We start from the raw sequence: 20,319 nt of genomic DNA, 5'->3' as shown, positions 1-20,319 counted from the left end.
CTCAGAAAATATCATCCGAAATACAGAACTCAACAATGACCCTCTGTCCCAGGTTGTTCCTTTCTCCCTCTCTTTGAAACAGTGAGTTCTCATTTAATAGGAAAGGGAGAGACCTGGCACGGCCAAGAATGGGGGAATTACTGGAAGTGAAAGACATTGGTTTATTAGCTAAGAAAATGTGATCCTTTGTTAAACAAAATTCTGCATGTATGTTCATTTTAAAGGAAAAAAGAGTTCATAGATTTCATCAAATTCACAGAATATCAAATTACCAAACTGTTAAGAATGGCTGTTATAAGGCCTCTAGCTAGCTGTCTTGACAATATAATTTGCCTTATACAATGGGGAAGCATGTTACAGTTTCAATTTGTAACAATTAATAGTGATTGACTCTTTGTGCATTGGAGTCTCCAAGCAGGTCTCTGTGGTGGGCAGGGAAATATCATTGCCTGGATTTTACAAAGAAAGCCAAAGCATGAATTTTCTCTCACCTTAGTGCTGTTGGCCAACTTTAAAGAAGCCCTCAGAACCTAAACCAGCAGATCACAAAAGGCTCCAGGGAGGCCGGGTGTGGTGGCTCACGCCTGTAATTCCAGCACTTTGGGAGGCCAAGGCAAGAGGATTGCCTGAGCCCAGGGGTTCAAGACCAGCCTGGGCAACTTGGCAAGACCTTTTCTCTACAATAAATCAAAAAATTAGCAGGGCGTGGTGGCGCATGCCTGTAGTCCCAGCTACTTGGAAGGCTGAGGCGAAAAGATCACCTGAGCCCAGCTGGTCGAGGCTGTGGCGGCCGTGAGCATGCCACTGCACTCCAGCCTGGGTGACAGAGTGAGATTCCAACTCAAAAAAATAAAAAAGGAATACGGACGGACCGGGTGAGGGTAGAGAGGAGAGGCGAGGCCTGCAGCACTGCCAGGGCTGGCAAGCCGGAGGTGCGCGCTGGTGATCCAGAGATCCGAGTAAATTGCAAAGAACTGTGACACACAGAGGTGAGAGAAGAAAAGATTTGTTTAAGAAAAGTTCACCCCCCACAGACAGGGAATGGGCCTACACTCTAGGTGAGTGTGGCCTCATAGCCCCCCAGAGTCCTGGCTTAAATCCTTCTCTTGGAGATGTTGCACGTGACTGCCGTGACTGCTGTGACTTCCTTGTCGACCACCTGTGGATGTCTTGGAGAACCTGTGACACAGAGACCCTTTAATGTCCGCCCACATGGTCACAGCCCCTAGAGAATGGTGTGACAAGGATTCTAATGCTCCTGCACCTTCCCAAATGACATTCCTTAGAGCTAGTGGAGGGTGTACCTCCCCTTATCTTGTAGGTATTCCTAGTGGGTAGCTTCGGGGGAGGGGGTCCTTGGCTTCTCTGTAGATAGAGTCCAATTTACTGAAAGATCGAATCCCCACCTGCTCGCTCTCTCTCTGAGTGGTTATAACTTTTGTAATTACAAGTTTCATGACTTTTACAGTCCTTGCCCAATGCATGATGTCTTAGGCCTTGTAAATCCCCTTTACTCTAGGCAAGCTTGATTATCACTATGAGATACCTGGGATACCTGGAAGTCTGTTTCTGAAAAGACAAAGTCGGTAAAGTTAATTATACCTAAAGTGTGCATTTCTCCAAAAGCATAGCTTCTACTTTCTCATCATTGTGTCAGGGTTTAAGAACAAGATGAAAAATGGCTTCCTTTCATTCCCCACTCCTGCTCTTGGAAATATTCTTATGATCCTGGGAAAAGGGGTGAAGATCCTTCTTCTGTATCTACTTCCTGCTGAGATGGGGCCATAGCAATGTCTCTACCTATCTATTTCCAAGCGCACAAACAGGAAATGGCTGAACCTTAACCGAATATTATTTGGATCTAATGAAATGTCAAGCGAGAGCATAGGCAAAAATTATTAAGCAACAATGATGAAAAAGGCTATTGCCCAAAAAACAATGTTGGAAAAGTGAAAGTAGTCCTATATGTTTAACCAAAGCTTCTAACTAATTAACATAAGTTGAAATAGTCTCATGCAAATTATCTGTAGTTGTACCTTAACAAGGAAATACAGCCACTTCGACAAAGTCTGAAGAAAGAAAAATTGAAAATATTAGAGACATGTAGTTAGGTTGAAGCTTAAATTGAGAATTCAAAACAGGTAAACATTGGCAAGAGAAAACAGTTTCTTTTGTTTTTATAATAGGTCTGATATACTTTCACAATAATTGATATGTTAGAGGGTGAAGCCCAGTTATTTTGCCATTTATTCTATGTTGGATAGTAATCCTTGTGCCTGGTCTGTAGGGAATTCAGGAGGAGGGCGTGGAGCAGGTGTGGTTCCTGGAGCTTGCTTCTTATCTCGCCCTAGAGAGACTGATTTAGAACTTGAAGTATTAAAGTTTTAAAAAGCATAATGTTATAACACAAGATTACAGTATTTATTGCAAAAGTTACTTATTTAGCCAAAATGATAGTCCAGAGATTTTGAAAAGAAAAAAAACCTTGCTTTTTTGTAACAAAGACAGTGGGGGAGGGCTATTTGAATTTTGTCTCTTTCTTCCCCCCTCTGTTGTTTAAAGGAGAAAAATTCTTTTGGAGATTGTTAATTAATAAGCTCATGTTCTGGTCTTTGAGTAGCATGTTGGCCTAGCATTAGTGTACTTGATATTAAACGTAAGCTTATAGAACCTTTTTGTAGCCTCGAGTGTTTATAGAATTCCTTTCATGTTTCTTTTCACAAACTTTCACCTACCATGTTCGACATACTCATGCCATTTTTCGACATGCTTGAACCTTCTAGTTTTGTTCTATACTTTCCTTAAATAACCAGACATTCTATTATAGAATGAAAATATACCACTCAAGTTTCTTTCCTATACAATTATTTATCTTTCCTTATCCTTTCTTACCAAAAACATACCTCATACCAACAAACCTTTTTACACTTTTCCTAACCTCAGAGCTCTAACCAAAGCAATCAGTTTATATGCAGTGGAAGGGCTTGGATAGGATCCAACATAGAACTATCAGGGGAATCCAAAGCCAAGCAAAAAGTACCCAAAAAGCACAGTGGGGATGGCTCAGGGTAAAGAATAATACGAGTTCCAATTTTTGTCATAATGTCCCTTCCCAATAATGGAGCTGGACACGTTGGCATAACAAGGAAGGAATGTTGAAATATTTTATCCCCCAGAACACATGGAAGCAACAGCATAGTGAGGGGCCTGGATATAATGCCCTGCACCCCCACAACTGAAAGGGGTGAAGGAAGCAGTGGACCAGGAAATTCAAGTAGAGCTGAGCATGTAGCCCCTGTACCGATAACGAATGATATAATCCTGCCAGCTACTGATATTTCCACCCTAGGCTCGGTTGGTTTAATAGTTTGTTCCAAAGACATTGGGGCTGCCAAGCCAAGGGTGAGTCAATTCAATTAGAGCAAGTCCAAGAGATCACCTTCTGAGATCATGCGAGGTGCCTGGTGTCCCTCATTTGCAACAAGTCTCTGGGCCATGTGCTCTCCTCTGGCTAGGCAAACGAGGCAATCATAAGTCCAATGTCCACGCTGTTTTCATTTGGGACAGGGTTTTTCCGGTGGTGGGGCTTGACAGTCTTTGGCCAGATGCCCATTTTGACGGCATCGGAAACAAACCTGGGAAGGGGGCTGTGTATCTATTCTGCGATTGACCATCTGGAGCGGAAGATAATCAGTGGTGGCTCTTTCTGCTAAAGCGGTAGCTAAAAGCTGAAATGCTTCCCGTTTATGTTTGTGGTCCTGCATTCTTTCCTCCTCCCGGTTGTTAAAGACTTTAAAGGTCGTGTCCAATAGCTCTAGTTGAGAGGTTTGTGGGCCCTTCTCTAATTTTTGGAGTTTGTGCCTAATGTCCGGTGCCGACTGGGGGATAAAATACATAGCCAAAAGAGGTTATCACTCCAGAGAGTTTAAATCAATATTAGTAAACTGCTGCAATGTCTCAGAGAAGCGACTTAGAAACATTGCTGGATTTTCATCTGGTCTTTGAAAAACCTCTTTTATTTTGTCATAGTTAACCTGCTTAATAACACCTTTTTTCATTCCTTGTAGTAAACAAGAAACCATATGGTCCCTTTTAGGTCTATCTTCGGAGTCTGTTTGATAATCCCAAGCAGGATCTACCTCAGGAATAGATAGGACTGCTGGAGAGTAACGATCTGGCTGGGTATGGCTTAGTTCATTAGCATATTCCCAAGCCTTGTTAAAAACACGAGCATATTTCTCCGGTGTAGTGGTTGTGGTTAAAATAACATGGAGATCCTTCCAGGCTAAGTCATATGACAGGGTCAAATATTGGAATTCTTTAGTATATTTAGTTGGGTCAGTGGACTAAGAGCCCAGTTTAGATTCAGTTTGGGATAAATCTGTCAAGGAAAAGGGCACACGGACTTATACAATTTCTGCTGTACCTGCTGCTTCCCACAGGGGAAACTGGTGAGCACGTGGTGCCTGAAAGGATTTGCCTGAGTGAGTGTGGGCTGGAGATGGATGTATTGGAGACTTAGGGGTATAGGGGGATCTATTACTGCAGTTGTAAAAAGAGAATGAGACATAGAATGGGGCTTAGGAGTCCTGGCTGGAGATGCCAAGCCCTCGATAGGCAGAGGTGGATAGATAGGAGAAGTAGTAAAGGCTGGAGGATGTGGAGTTGTAGAAGAGTATGATGGAGGTGTGGAGTCTTTCAAGGAAGGAGTGGCTAAATCAGCAGGGTCGGTATCCTCTGAGGAATATGGGCAATGGGGTCTGAGGAGCCAACACAAAAATGCGACAGGAAGAATGAATGTCTGGGTGGCGAGCTAACTCATAAAAGGCTTGAATCTGTGGGATTTCAAGGTATTTGTCATTTTTCTTTAAGTACAAATCAAGCTGCAAAAGGGTGTTAGGGGCTAGAGAGCCACCTTCTGGCCAGGTTTCACCATCCACCAGCGTATATTGTGGCCAAACAGTGTTGCAGCAAAATATCAAACGCTTTGGGTGAATATCCTCCGAGTTTTCAAACTTTAAGGTGTTTTAAAAGGCATGCCAGTGGTGTATCTTTCTTCATGACCGATTGAGAGTTTCCCATGGTTCCTGTAAAGGGCAACAGGGATACTATTGGAATGGACGCTTGGTATCCTGGATGTTTCTGGGCCTTATCCCATCCAGATCCCCTTCCGGGCATCCCCAACAGGTTCAAAGGAATCAGCGCAGATGTGAGTCATCAGGGAGAGAGCATCCTCCCATCCCTGCCCCACTGAAGCTTGCCGGATGCATGCTCCACCACGTCTTGGAAGGCCTGGTATCAGGACTTTGAGCAACTAGGTCCCCAACCCTTGCTAGGAGTCTCCCAAGATGGAACCGGAAACCCAAGAGACCCATAAAGTCATCCAAACGGACGGCCAAGAGCGTGCATTCAAATATGTGTGTGTGGATGAAAAAAAAGGGGGATGACTCACCAAAGGTACAGAAAGGTATATCGTAGCTGTTGGAGTTTCAAGGTCCTTCATGGAGTTACTTCACCAACCAAAAAAGTAAAACAGTAAAGAAACCAAAGCAGTTCGCCTCCCACCTTATGGGTACTGGTGGTCCGAACTTTCCTTCCGCGACCTTCTTGCCTCCCTAGGGAGTAGCCCTAGGCAGAGACTGTCAATTGTCCTCCGAGATCCAGCCCGGTCCATGGGGAAACTCAGAAATCCTGGCTAGAAGGAAGCAAAGAGTTAACCTTAGTCCCTCACCTAATTGGGCCACAGTGGTCTGGTGTCTTTCCCTGGAGCCTTTCAGCATGCTGAAGTGTAGCCTCAGCCAGAGCCTTCAGTTGCAACCAGGTTCCAACAGAGTCCACAGAGGGTCACCAGTTAGGAAGAAAGAAAGAGAGAGAGAGAGACAGACAGATCTCGGTGGAACCTCCAAAAATGTTAGGGTACAGATAGACAGGGTAAAGGTGGAGAGGCGCAGGGAGGCGTGCAGCACTGCTGGGGTTGGCAAGCTGGAGGTGCGCGCTAGCAACCCAGAGATCTGAGTAGATGCAAAGAACTGTGACACACAAAAAAGTTAAGAAAGAAAAGTTTATTTAAAAGTAAATTAGAAGCCAGGCTCGGTGGCTCAGCCTGTAATCCCACGCCTTTGGGAGGCTGAAGTGAGTAGATTGCCTGAGCCCGTGGGTTTGAGACCTGCCTGGCAACTTGGAAAGACCTCATCTCTACCATAAATCAAAAATAAGCCAGGCATGGTAGCGTGCACCTGTAGTTCCAGCTACTTGGAAGGCTGAGGCGGAAGGATCGCCGGAGCCCAGCAGGTCGAGGCTGTGGTGGCCGGAAGCTGTCATTGCACTCCAGTCTGGGTGACAGAGTGAGACTCCAACTCCAACAAAAAAAAAGTAAATTAGAGAGAGAAAGAGGGGAGAGAAGATTTACCACCCCAAGGTGGGGGAGGGGGACCAAAGCCAGGAAGCATGGCGACAGCCATGGCTCAAAGAGCACATGGCCACACCAGATGCTAGCAAGGCAATGGCTGCTGGTTGCTTGTGGTTGAGTCCTTTTAACCCTTCCCCTTGATGGGGGAAGATCATTAAGGTGATTGGGTGGTGGTCTGCTTCCATGTCATCACAAAGGGGTGGGCAAGCGCAGGTACTGATGATGTCAGGTGACGGAGAGCAGGCAGATGGGTGGATTAGTCACATGATTGCTGCCATGGTGGGGCTTCTCTGTGTCACATAGGTTAACCCTGGGGGGAGTGATTCCTGCAAGAGACTTGTTAGACATTTGCAATTCACAGACTCAGACATTTGCAACTCACAAACTCATGACTTTGGCCAGCCAAAGGGTGATCTTTGATCTTCAGCTTTGGCAAGGAACCTAAAAGTTTACTAGAGATGATTATGCTAAACCATGAATGCCAACCCCAGTGCTCCCACCATCTGCAGGCGCTCCAGATCCCATCATCACCAGTGGACCTGTAGTGGTGTTGGCAACTGATGAGGTACTTTCCTCAGAGCCAGGTGCCAGAGTCCAGCTCCAGCAGGTCAGGGTTTCCTGAAGGAGGAATGACGTGGGCGCAGGAGAGAAAACATGGACACTGACTCTGCTGCAACAGGAAAAAATGCCAATTTATTGTCTTTTTCAATTCCTTTTATACCCTAGATTTTGGCTTGAGATGAAAAATGTTTTTCCTTCTCAAGGCAATCGGTTTCAATTTAATGGATTGGACAGGCAATGTATCTTTGTCCATCCTGTTTTGATCTTTGTTTCAACCCTAATGGGGTTCTATCTTTTTCTTCCAACCATGCTGTTTATTTTCTAGAACTACAACATGTTTTTTTTCACCCTGAAAGTTATCTCCAAATGTCATTTCTTGTCTATGTACTATGAGTTGTAAATTCTCTTAATGCTTTATCTTAAAAAATGATCACCCTGAAATTTACCATTTACTGTAAATTTTGTAAACTCCTAACATTTTTTAATGATTACCATTTTCTCAATTGTCCATACAAACACATACTTATCTCTATAACCGTTACATTATAGATCACTACCAAGTTTTAAGCACTATAACTGTTACATTGATTTGTAAGTTACACCTGTGACCTTCACACAGCAATTTGCAGTTAACCCGGGTAAAGCAATATTCTCAAGGTTTCTTAGCCCCAAGTTGACCTGACTAGCTTTCTATAATGTCACACCTGGTGTTTACAATCTGCGTCAATTATCCCCTGCCAGGGAGAATGGGCTTCAATGTTTGTAAAACAAAAGCCCCCTCCCCACCCAGGCTCAATTTAGTCACAATCCCTAATTAAAATTACAAGCCTCCTTAATAAAGGGAAAGAAGGCCAAGGGTGCTCTAATGAAGCATATACTTTTAACAGAACAAATCCTTCTTTTACTAAACACGACTATTTGGTAAAAATTATTTCTCCCATATAGAGTTCTTTACATCTTGCAACTCCCAGGTTTCCAGTGACGAGATCAAGAGTGGAGATAGGAGAAGCAGGAATAACAGCTGCCCAGTGTTGCCCTGAAACCTTGGGTCTTCAGCCTTCCGGACCCTGTCCACAAGAAGGCCTCTAAGGCTGGCTTCCAGCAGCCAGTCATCCTGGTGACCACTCTAAAGCAAGAAGTCGGCTTTGCAGACGCCACCGCCTTGACCCTTTTCTCACCAGGCATGGTCAACCCCACCATGTTCTTCGACATCGCTGTCGTCGGTGAGCCCTTGGGCCGTGTCTCCTTCAAGTTGTTTGCAGACAAACTTCCAAAGACAGCACAAAACTTTTGTGCTCTGAGCACTGGATAGAAAGGATTCGGTTATAAGGGTTCCTGCTTTCACAGAATTATTCCAGGGTTTATGTGCCAGGGTACTGACTTGATACACCATAATGGCACTGGCGGCAAGTCCATCTCTGGGGAGAAATTTGATGATGAGAACTTCATCTTGAAGCATACAGGTCCCGGCATCTTGTCCATGGCAAATGCTGGACCCAACACAAAGAGTTCCCAGTTTTTCATCTGCACTACTAAGACTGAATGGTTGGATGGCAAGCATGTGGTTTCTGGCGAGGTGAAAGAGGGCATGAATGTTGTGTAAGCCATGGAGGGCTTTGGGTCCAAGAATGGCAAGACCAGCAAGAAGATCGCCATTGCTGACTGTGGAAAACTCTAATAAATTTGACTTGTTTTATCTTAAACTAAAAAAAAAAATTAAAAAATAATTTTAAAAAATGAAGCAAGAAGTCTTGGCCTTGCCAATGTGGAAATTGCTTGATTTTCCACCAAAGTCTGGCTAGGCAAATCCAGAATATGATATCAAAGCTGATCAAACCTGATGACAAGATGGGGACTTTCATTCCCACTGGGGTGGCTGGGTTTCCCAAAATGGGAGAGCTGTTAGACTGTTGCTGCCTCTCAGGGGCTCCAGATGCAGGCTTGGAGGCTTGACTTTCAGCCTGCCTGCCCAAAGTTCTGAGTTTATGCTGTTGTCTCTACACTGGCAGGATGCCCCCTGGATTAAAAAGATGGTTAGAAGCTACAGTTGGTACCCGGACTGATTTTGCAAGCACACTGGTGGAGCTTTGGGCTCAGGCTCTGTTGCCACGGCTCTGTTGCCAAGACCTTAAACCTTTAGCTTTTGCTGGTTTCCTCAGAATGACGGAGCTGCTAGTCTGTCGCTGCCCATCAAGGGTTCCAAATGTGGGCTGAGAGGGATCTCTTGGATTAAATGGATGGCTAGAAGTTGCAGTTGGTCCCCATACCGATTGCATAGAACAACTGGTACAGACTTGAGCTGAGGCTATACTGCCACTGGGGAGTGTGTTTACAGAATAAGGGCCAGATCAGAAGATCTGGGCCATCAATGGTGGCTTGGTGTCCATGGCGTTTGGGTCAAAGGCAGGCTGGGATGCTGCACACACACCACCCATGAAGCGGGCATATGGAACGTGGTTCTGGGTGAACCCGGGGCCAGATCGGAAGATCTGGGCCATCGATGGCAGCATGGTGTCCATGGCTTTTGGGCCAAAGGCAGGCTGGGATGCTGCACACACACCGCCCATGAACTGAGAGTGGGGTGGACAGCCTTCATGCAGCACATGCTTGGCTGACTACTCTGGCAGTGGCGGGGGGGGGCTCTGGGGTGGAGTTGGTGAGCGCTCTTGCCCCTGGACCAGGTTTCCTGAAAGGCAGGTCACCGCCAGTAGGTCTGTACAAGATGGAGCTGATGAGGTTTTCCAAGGAGGAGTCCATCGGAGACATCCGTCTCTCCTCTCTCCTGCCATCTCTGGAGGATTTAAGATGGCAATTGCCTTCCACAGGCTTCAGGAGGCACTGGAGGGACGCAGGGCTTCCCTGAGTCTCCAGGGTTGTCAACAAGGCTGACCCCTCGGGGTGGTTTGGAGGGGCCATTCCCTTCCCGTCCTGCCCTTTGACCCTGACATGACCTTCCTCCCTCATGAGTCCATCCTCCCTCAGGAGACAGGATACTCCGAGCTTCACAGCCCCAACAACGACCTGCTCCGGCGGTGGTGACTGCAGGAGGGTGCACATGCGGCCGGGAGGAGGGATCCTCGTGCGCCCAAATGCTGCGGCGTTGTGAGGGGACAGCACGCGCTTCTTCTCCAGGGGCTGCCCCCAGGACACAGGCCGATGGTGCCCCTGAGAGGAGCCCGTGTCCTGTGGGAGAGGACGCCGACTGCCAGGGTCCACGTCAACGCTGTCTGGTGATGGTGCATGGCCCCTGCGCCCACTGAACAGTCCACGGCAGTCACGGGCAGTGCAGGGGCCAGTGGCGGTGGCGAAGTGATGCGGCTCACAGCGGCCCGGCAGAGGCAGGCGGTGAGCACAGGGACAGAATTTACTGAGTACGTTACCCATTTGGAGCAAGTTGTGTGCGACACAGTACAGTGAAGAGGGTCAGATGCAGAGACAGCTCTCCGAGGTACTGACTCCCCCGGAGTCCGGGCACACACTGGACAGCCCCGCCCCTGCGGTGTCCAAGGAGACATAGTGATGTCAGAGACATTGTGACATCAAAAGGCATGACGCGTGTGAGCCAGCAGAGGGTGCCAGAAAAAGGAGTCAAAGGGCAAAGGAACCAAAGGGCAAAGGGCAAAGCGCCCCAGTGGAGCTTCCCAGCTCTGCAGGTTCCGCAGTCTCTGGCCCCAGCCTCGCCTGCACACCTGGTGGCCTGTGTCAGCCACCCTGCCCACCTTCCCAACCTCCCTGCCCTGTCCACGGGGAAGGGGGGCCATGAGGGTGGGAATGGGGGGAGCTGGGGGAGGATCCTCCAGGCCCAGTGTGGGGGCAGCCCAGATGCTGTCAGGCTCCATCCCCCCTGCCACCCCCAGGCCTCTGAGCCACCTGGGGCCAGGTGCCTTCTCCATGGCCATTAGGGTCGCTAGCACAGCCGGGAAGGTTTCTGAGGAGGGGACACGGTGCCGTGACAATGTCGCTTTACTTCCTTTTACAAATTCGGTAAAACAACATTTAAGGCTGAGTCTGTTCCTTGGGTCACGCACGTGGACATGATCCAGGTGGGCTTTGAGCCCAGGCTGTGATTCCAGAGTACGTGCCCTGGGTAGGCCTTCTTTTCATGTACACTCCATGATTATCTTTCTTTTCCTCTCTCTCCCCCCCCTCTGTCTCTCTCTCTCTCTCTCTCTCTCTCTCTCTCTCTCTGTCTCTCTCTCTCTCTCTCTCTCTCTCTCTTTCTCTTTTTCCAATCTGTAGTCCTTGGGGGACTCAGCACCATAGCATATATCTGCAATATGCTTACACATCCTTGGAGGAGGCCTTGACTTCAACTTGGAAGGGCACCAGTCTCCTCAGAAGACTTAGGGCAACTCAGCACAGCATCACGCCACATTTCTCTTCTAATTGGGCCTTGCAATCCAGATTTTATTTGGGGTCTGGTTTGAAGGATCTAACATGTATGCACTTTTTAAAAAAAGGAACAGATGAACTTCAGTTTCACAGGCTTTCTTTTCACAGTGTTATGGTTGTCCATTTTGAGACAACCTTCCATGTGTTCTAGACTGAAGGGTTGAGTAACTACATTGAGAATCACAGGAATGGGGTTTCTCACGACTGGTGAACACAGTTGCAAGTGCATGAGGAAGGATGACCAGAATGTGCCCTGCAGTGGGTTGGGAGTGCAAGCATTCATATGTATGGCTTTTGGTAGATTGACAAACGATAGACAGACATAAATGTGTACAGGCAGACACACACAGGCATTTCCTTGTTCTTAAGGCTAAGTCTAGAAACAGTGACATCTCAGAAACAACGAGCACACTCGGCGTCCAGGTATTGTGCTCTGTGCACCATTCTTTTTTTTTCAGTTTTTGAGTTGGAGTCTCACTCTGTCACCCAGGCTGGATGCGGAGACAGCTCTCCGGAGGTACCACTCCTCCTCCGGCATCTGGGCACACACTGGACAGACCCGCCCCAGTGATGTCTAAGGAGACATTGTGACAGGCATGTTATGGGATTGCAGGAGCTCAGGCAAAAGCTTGATGGATTTATATAAATCCTTAAGTATCTCTTCAAAGATTATATATTGATCACAAAGATAAAAATAGTGAAGAGACAGGGCAGGCACTGCCTTAACCAAGTGATCAAAGTTAGTGCCATCAATAAGTGCAGTGCAGTGGCGCATTCATAGCCACCCCAGCGTCAACCTGCTGGGATCTGGTGACCCTTCTGCCTCAGCCTTCCAAGTAGCCGGAGCTACAGGCACGGGCTACCATGCCCAGCAAATTTTTTTTAAATTTCATTGTAGAGACAAGGTCTTGGCAAGGTGCCAGGCTGGTCTCAAACCCACAGGTTCAGGCAATCTGCTCACCTTAGCTTCTCAAGTGCTGGGATGACAGGCTGAGCCACCAAGCCTGGCTGTACCATTCTTCCTCAATAGGACCTAGACTGTCAGAGATTCCACAGCTGGCCCTGGGAATGTACAGTGTGAGCCTGGAACATCTTGTGACAGAAAGTAAGATGTGCTTAAAGAATGATGAAAACATTACCCTCGGAACAAGGGATCCTTTTAAATGGCTCCCACTGGCCAAATCTGAAACAACATAGTTGTCAAAACAAATAATGATAGTAATGGCTTATAATCTCTTGAATGAAAAACTGGCTGGGTGTGGTGGCTCACACCTGTAATCCCAGCACTTTGGGAGGCCAAGGTGAGAAGATTGCCTGAGCCCAGGCCTTCAAAGCCAACCTGAGCAATATAATGAGACTGTGTCTCGGCAAAAACCCTCAAAAAATTAGCTGGTTGTGGTAGTACGCACCTGTAGTTCCAGCTATGTGAAAAACTGAGGCAGGAAGCTCACCTGAGCCCAGGAGGTCGAGGCTGCAGTGAGTTGGGATCCCACTACCGCACTCCAGCCTGAGTGCCAGAGTGAGATCTTGTTGAAAGACAAGGAGAGAGAGAGAGAAAATGAGGAAGGGAAGAAGCAGGGAGGAGGGGAAGGAGGAGAGAGAAAAACCCATGGGTCCGTAAGCCTGAGCCCAGGGGTTCAAGACCAGCCCAGGGGCCCAAGACCACCCTGAGTAACTTGGTGGGACCTCGTTTCCACAAAACATTCAAAAAATGAGCTGGGCATGATGGTGCCTGTAGTCCCAGCTACCCAGGAGGCAGAGGTGGGAGGATCATCTGAGCCCAGGAGGTCGAGGCTGTGATGAGCAGTGATTGTGCCACTGCACTCCATCCTGGGGGGCAGAGGGAGATCCCAACTCAGGAAAAAATAAAAAGTAAAGACATACCTGAAACTCTGTGTGTCGGGAGCCAGCCTCAGAAGCCTTCATGTTGGCAGGATCCAGAGGCCGAAGACCCCAGGTTGCAGGGCAACTCTGAGTAGCTATCGGCCCTGCTTCTTCTATCTCCACTCTTGATCTCACCACTGGAAACCTGAGAGTTGCAAGATGTAAAGAGTTCTATATGGGAAAAACAATTTTTTACCAAATAATAGTGTTTAGCAAAAGAAGGATTTGTTTTGTTATAAGAATACTCTTCATTAGAGCATCCTTGGCCTTACTTCCCTTTGTTAAGGAGGCTTGTAATTCTGGTTAGGGATTGTGACTAAGGTGACTTGAGCCCAGAGGCCTTTTGTTTTACAAATGTTGAAGCTCATTCTCCCTGGCAGGGGATAATTGACACAGATTGTAAGCACCAGGTGTGACATTATAGAAAGCTAGTCGGGTCAACTTGCAGCTAAGAAACCTTGAGAATGCTGCTTTACCCCGGTTAATTGCAAATTACTGTGTGAAGGTCACAGGTGTAACTTACAAATCAATGTAACAGTTATAGAGCTTAAAACTTGGTAGTGATCTATATAATGTAACGGTTATAGAGATAAGTAAGTGTTTGTATGGACATTGAGAAAATGGTAATCAGTTAATGTTAAATTTTAGGATGATAATTTTTTAAGATAAAGCATTAAGAGAATTTATAACTCGTACATAAATAAGAAATGACATTCAGAGATAATATTCAGCGTAAAAAATAACATGTTAAATGTTGTAGTTCTAGAAAATAAACAGCATGGTTAGAACAAAAGGATAGACAGAGCTCCATTAGGGTTGAAACAAAGATCAAAACAGGATGAACAAAGATACATTGGTTGTCCAGTCCATTAATTTGAAACTGATTGCCTTGAGACGAAAAACATGTTTTTCGTCTCAAGCCAATCTAGGGTATAAAAGCAGTTGAAAAAGACAATAAATTGGTATTTGTCCTGCTTGCAGCAAACTCAGTGTCCAAGTTTTCTCTACTGCGCCAATGCCGTCCCTCCTTCAGGAAACCCTGACCCACTGGAGCTGGACTCTGGCATCTGAGCCCATTAAACACATACTTCCCATTCCCTTGGCCCCTAGTAACCACTCTTCTACTGTCTGTCTCTTTGAATTTGGTTATTTTAGTTACCTTATATTAGTTTAATCTCAGTATCTTTTTTTTTTTTTTTAGTTGGAGTCTCACTCTGTTGCCCAGGCTGGAGTGCAGTGGCCGCTCCCGGCCATCGCAGCCTCAACCTGCTGGGCTCTGGCGATCCTTCTGCCTCAGCCTTCCAAGTAGCTGGAATTACAGGCATGCGCTACCACGCCCGGCTGATTTTCTGATTTTATTGTAGAGTTGAGGTCAGTGTCTTTCTTTTTTGTGAGTGGTTTATTTCACTTAGCATAACATTTTCAAGGTTTGTCCATGTTGCAATATGTGTCCAAATCTTCTTCCTTTTTTTTTTTTGAGTTGGAGTCTCATTCTGTCTCCCAGACTGGAGTGCAGTGGCCGCTCCCGGCCACTGCAGCCTCGACCTGCTGGGCTCTGGCAATCCTTCCGCCTCAGCCTTCCAAGTAGCCAGAATTACAGGCGCGCACTACCACGCCCAGCTGATTTTTTGATTTATTGTAGAGATGAGGTCTCGCTGCCCAGGCGGGTCTCGAACCCGCAATCTCCTTCCTTTTTAAGACTGAATGATATGCCATGTGTGTGTATGTCATTTTGTGCTTTTTCTTTCATCCATCTGTGGACATTTGGGTTGCCTCTGCCTTTGGACTCTCTTGAATAATGCTTCTATGAGCATGGGTGTACAAGTTACTTTTAATACAGACAAATCTGTTTTGAACCAGCATGTGTTCCATGTGATTGCATAAAGACCTAAAGGAAACATAGCAAGACGTTGACAATGGTTTTCTCTAAGCTAAGCAACTGAAATTTTTTTTGTTGTTTCTACAGATTTCATATTCACTAATTTTTCATAGAAAAGTTTATGGTACTTTTATGGTAGAAAATTTTGGGTTTTTTTTATTGTTGAATCTATAAATTATACTCTACGAAGTCAGAAAAGAAGGGAATTTTCATTCAACTTTATTTGCAATAGTGACAAACTTTAACCAATCGAGTTGGGTGCAACCTCTCACACCTGCAATCCCAGCACTTTGGGAGCCTGGAGTTTGAGACCAGCCTGGGCAACATAGTGAGACCTCATCTCTACAATAAAAAAATAATCAAAACAAGTAAATGAGTTAATCTAAACATACAACAATTGAAAGATTATTAGGTTAAAGAGCAGATTCATATGATAAAATACGCTCATTAAAACCATTTTTAGAAAACTTATTGAAATGTTCTTTTAACATAAAAAGTAATTCTTTTGAGGCCAATTATATAGAGACATAGAAATAGATAGATATAGATTATACATGTGCTTATGTATACATACACACACATATATATGCCTATATCCTATATATGCCTATATGAGGGAACTACAGGCATACATATTTGCGGCTACACTGAAATGAGTGGTTTTATCTCATTTGCATTTTTTCTGTTTCTCCAGCTTTCAGTACTAATCATGAATTAAGTTAGCAATTAGCATTTTTAAAGTTATGGTAAACATATTTAGACAAAATAACTGACAAGACTTTACAACGGATTAAAATTAAAATTAAAATGCTCTTGAAAATAACCATTTGTGCTGGGTGCAGTAGTTCAAGCCTGTCATCCCAGCACTTTGGGAGGCTGAGGTGAGAGGATTGCAGGAGTCTAGGGATTTGAGATCAGCCCAGGCAACATGGTGAGACCTCGTCTCTACAACAAATCTAAAGATTTGCCAAGTGTGGTGGTGCATGCCTGTGGTCCCAGCTACTTGGAAGGCTGAGGCGGAAGGATTGCCTGAGCCCAGGTTGACACTGGGGTGGTCGTGAGCACGCCACTGCACTCCAGCCTGGACGATGGAGTGGGACTCCAACTCAAAAAATAAAAATAAAAAGAAGGAAATCACATCATTTTCCACAGCATGGGTAAACCTGAAGGACATTAAATGAACCAAGCCAGACAGAAAGCCAAACGCTGCATGATCTCACTTAATACGTGAAGTCTAAGACAGCTGAACTCACAGAAGTAGAGAGACTTCTGGTCACCAGAGGCTGGGGAAGGTGCGAGGGAGGGAGGTAAGAGAGGCTGTTGGTCAGATGATACAAAGTTTCAGGCAGACAGGAGGAAGATGTTTTAAGATCCATCGCACTTTGGGAGGCTCAGGCCAGAGGACTGCCTGAGCCTGGGACTTTGAGACCAGCTTGGGTAACATGGTGAGACCTCGTCTCCACAATAAATCACAAAAACTGGCAGGGCATGGTGGCATGTGTCTGTAATTCCAGCTACTTGGGAGGCTGAGGACAAAGGATCGCCTGAGTCCAGCAGGTCAAGGCTGCAGTGGCCATGAGCACTCTGCACTCCAGCCTGGGCGACAACAGAGTGAGACTCCAACTAGCTGTGACTAGTAATATTTGTGTTTAAAATAGATAACTAAGCCGGGCTCGGTGGCTCAGCCTGTAATCCTGCGCCTTTGGGAGGCTGAGGTGAGTGGATTGCCTGAGCCCGCGGGTTCAAGACCCGCCTGGGCAGCGAGACCTCATCTCTACAATAAATCAAAAAATCAGCCGGGCGAGGTAGCGCATGCCTGTAATTCCGGCTACTCGGAAGGCTGAGGCGGAAGGATCGCCGGAGCCCAGCAGGTCGAGGCTGCGGTGGCCGGGAGCGGCCACTGCACTCCAGTCTGGGCGACAGAGTGAGACTCCAACTCAAAAAAAAAAAAAAAAAAAAAAAAAAAAATAGATAACTAGTGGCAAATTGCCCAGCAGAAGATGGTACTAGTTTATATGTCCACTGAGCAGGTGAAGTGAAGACAGTGATATCTTTGTATCTTATTCTCTTTATATATTACATGTTTGTGTGATGTTTAAATGAGATGCTATGAGTCACCTAAGGAAGGCCTTAGAAAGGACCAAGGGTTTTTTCATCCGTTTCCTTTGCTATTCTATCTGTGTTTACTCTTAGCAAGTGAACAGGCTGTATCATTTCATCCTAAAAAAAAAAAAAAAAAAAAAAAAAAATTCATGTTCCCCAAGCCATACTGACTTCCTTATCAACCCTTGAGATTTTTACTTTTTTTACAACCATCATTTTTTCTTCTTGTTCCTCAGATTCTTCTAGTGTGCAGTTTTATGCGACAAGGCAAGTGTTTAATTCAATGTGTTTAGGTAGAATATCATAAACATATGAAGAGCATATGTCAGCTTGATAGTCACATCGGGTACACCGTTCTGAACCTTATATTACTATCAGTAATCCCATCGGTCTTAAGTACACTTAAAGGTCGTGTCCACTTTTCTTAACTTTTCAAGTCCTTTTAATAAATCGAGCTATGAGCTGGGCTCGGTGGCTCAGCCTGTAATCCTGCGCCTTTGGGAGGCTGAGGTGAGTGGATTGCCTGAGCCTGCGGGGTCGAGACCTGTCTGGGCAACTTGGTGAGACCTCATCTCTACAATAAATCAAAATTAGCTGGGAGTGGTAGCGTGCACCTGTAATTCCGGCTACTCAGAAGGCTGAGGCAGAAGGATTGCCGGAAGCCAGTGGGTAGAGGCTGCGGTGGCCGGGAGCGGCCACTGCACTCCAGTCTGGGCAACGGAGTAAAACTCTAACTCAAAAAAAAAAAGAATTGAGCTATGGATCGTTTTTGTGAACTTCAAGAGCTCTTTATAGAGCATACTTTTTTGGTCATGTTTCAAGGTGATTTGAGCCAGTCTTTCCTTTTTAATTTTTAATTTTAAAGATGTGGGGCACCATTCAGCGTTTGGTATATAAATGTTCATTATGCAGATACCCTTGTTGATGAGGGTTTTTTTTTCAGGGAGAACTTTAAAGTTTGTTTGGGATTTTGGGGAGGCTGGGGAGGGAACTGTTGAGTGAATTTGTCATCGTGTTCATCTCGTTGATACTGTTAGATTGAGACGTTCTGCTCTTTATCCTGGGTTAAATGTCAAGTAGTTCATGAACACAACCATTTCACAATGCAGCATGTCTGTCACAGTAGACCTGGGAGACAGTGACTTTCTGCCATAGATGTTAAAGCCTATCTCAGATATCAGCAAATACAATTGATGTCAAAATGTTCTAGTCTGAGTTTGGCTTTTCATAATTAATGAGCTTCTTGTTCCAGTAAAAAAAAAATACCAGTGCAATTTCTTGGATAATATTATGGCTACTTCAAGGAAAACAAATACGTTAAAAATACATCTTTTGTCTTTCCACATTAAGGTTTTTATCCAGTCAGAGCATTTTAAAGCTTTCAAAGAGGCGTATCATGTTCCTGAATCATAGCCTCTTAATCGCTACGGTTGCTGTTGTTAATCTGATCTTTCATCAAGTTTTCTTTTTAAAAAATTTTTTTTAATTTTAAATATGTGGGGTACAATTCAGGGTTAGGCATACAAATGTTCATTATGCAGGTGCTCTTGTTGATGAGGTGTGCCCCTCCCTCCCCTAGCAGTTTCCCTCAACTGCCAATCCCACCCCCCCTCCCCTGGCAGTTTCCTTCTACTGCCAATCCCTCTCTTATAATATTATGATAATTGTTCAAGGTCTGCTTGTGAGTGAGAACATGTGGTGCTTGGTTCTTTTTTGTTTTATTTTTTATTTTAAAGATGTGGGGGACAATTCAAGGTTAGGTACACAAATATTCATTATGCAGGCAGCCTTATTGATGGGGTGTGCCCTTCCATCACCTCCACCCCCGGCAGATTCCCACTACTGCCAATCCCTTTCGTATAGAATTACAATAATTGTCTAAGATCCACTTATGGGTAAGAACATGGGATACTCCGTTTTTTGTTTCTGTGAAAGAACTCTCAGTATTAAAGACTCTAAGTCCATTCAAATTGCTGTGAAGTTCATCACTTTGTCCTTCTTTATGACTGTGTAATATTCCATCATGTAAATTTTTCACATTTTTTCATCCAGTCCTCTTTTGATGAGCAGCATGTTTGGTTCCCTTATTTTGCTCTTGTGAACAATGCTGCGATAAACATACATGTGTAGGTATCTCTTTCATAGAGTGATTTGGGCTCCTCTGGGTATTTTTCCAGTAGGGGGATTGTGGGATCCTATGGGAAGTCGATTTTTAGACCTTTTAGGAATTGCCAAACTGTTTTCCACAGAGGCTGTACTAGTTTACACTCCCACCATTTTCCTAACTCATTCTTAGAATCAGGGTAGAATTTTATAGTCACATTTGTCACCAACCCAATTTGATGATTTATAAGTTTTTCATGTTTATTTTAGACTCAGAGGATTCACACGTATATTCATTACATGAACTTATTGTGTAGTGGTGGGATGGAGTCTCAGGTGCCCGATCCCTGGATGGTGAATATGGTGCCTTATAGGTAGTTTTTGAACCCTGTTTCCCCCCTCGCCCCTTACTGGTGTCCCCAGTGCATATAATTTCCTTGGCTTTATTAGGCATACATCCCCACCTACACTTGTTAATTTTTATCTTTTGCACTTTTACACCTCTCAATTCGTTGTCTATTTTCCTGCCAATCAAAACGTAAATATAAGCACTAGTGAAAAGTCGAATCTAAGAGTGAAGATAGTACAGGAATGAAGGGGAAGGTGACTTGGGTCAAATCCAGCCCATTGTCTGTTTTTGTAAATAACGTTTTATTGGAACCCAGCTTCCCTCTCGTTTACACATTGTCTATGACTGCTTTAACACCACGAATGTAGTCATGCAGATGTGGTGGAGAGAAAACAGCCCACCGAGCCTAAACTCACTGGCCTTTTTCAGGAAGTTTGCTGACCCCTCTCTTTGTCTAAATATATATATACATATATACATATAGAGAGAGAGTACTATAGACTCTAAGTCCATCCAGGTGGCTGTGAAATTCATAATTTTGTTCCCTTTTATGGTTGTGTAATGTTCCATCATATATATATTCATAATTTTGTTCCTTTTTATGGTTGTGTAATGTTCCATCATATATATGATGGAACA

At 45.1% G+C, this 20,319-nt stretch overlaps 1 pseudogene; it reads left to right on the top strand.

Annotated features, from left to right (window-relative positions):
* The first annotated feature begins 8,153 nt into the window (after positions 1-8,153).
* LOC103270143 lies at positions 8,154-8,648 on the top strand (annotated as a pseudogene).
* The last annotated feature ends 11,671 nt before the right edge of the window (positions 8,649-20,319 follow it).

The sequence above is a fragment of the Carlito syrichta genome, unplaced genomic scaffold, assembly GCF_000164805.1.
Source record: "Carlito syrichta isolate Samal-C Ts95f unplaced genomic scaffold, Tarsius_syrichta-2.0.1 Scaffold309734, whole genome shotgun sequence".
Lineage (NCBI taxonomy): Eukaryota > Metazoa > Chordata > Mammalia > Primates > Tarsiidae > Carlito > Carlito syrichta.
The sequence above is the reverse complement of the archived record's forward strand: the minus strand, read 5'-3'. Positions and strand labels throughout refer to the sequence as shown.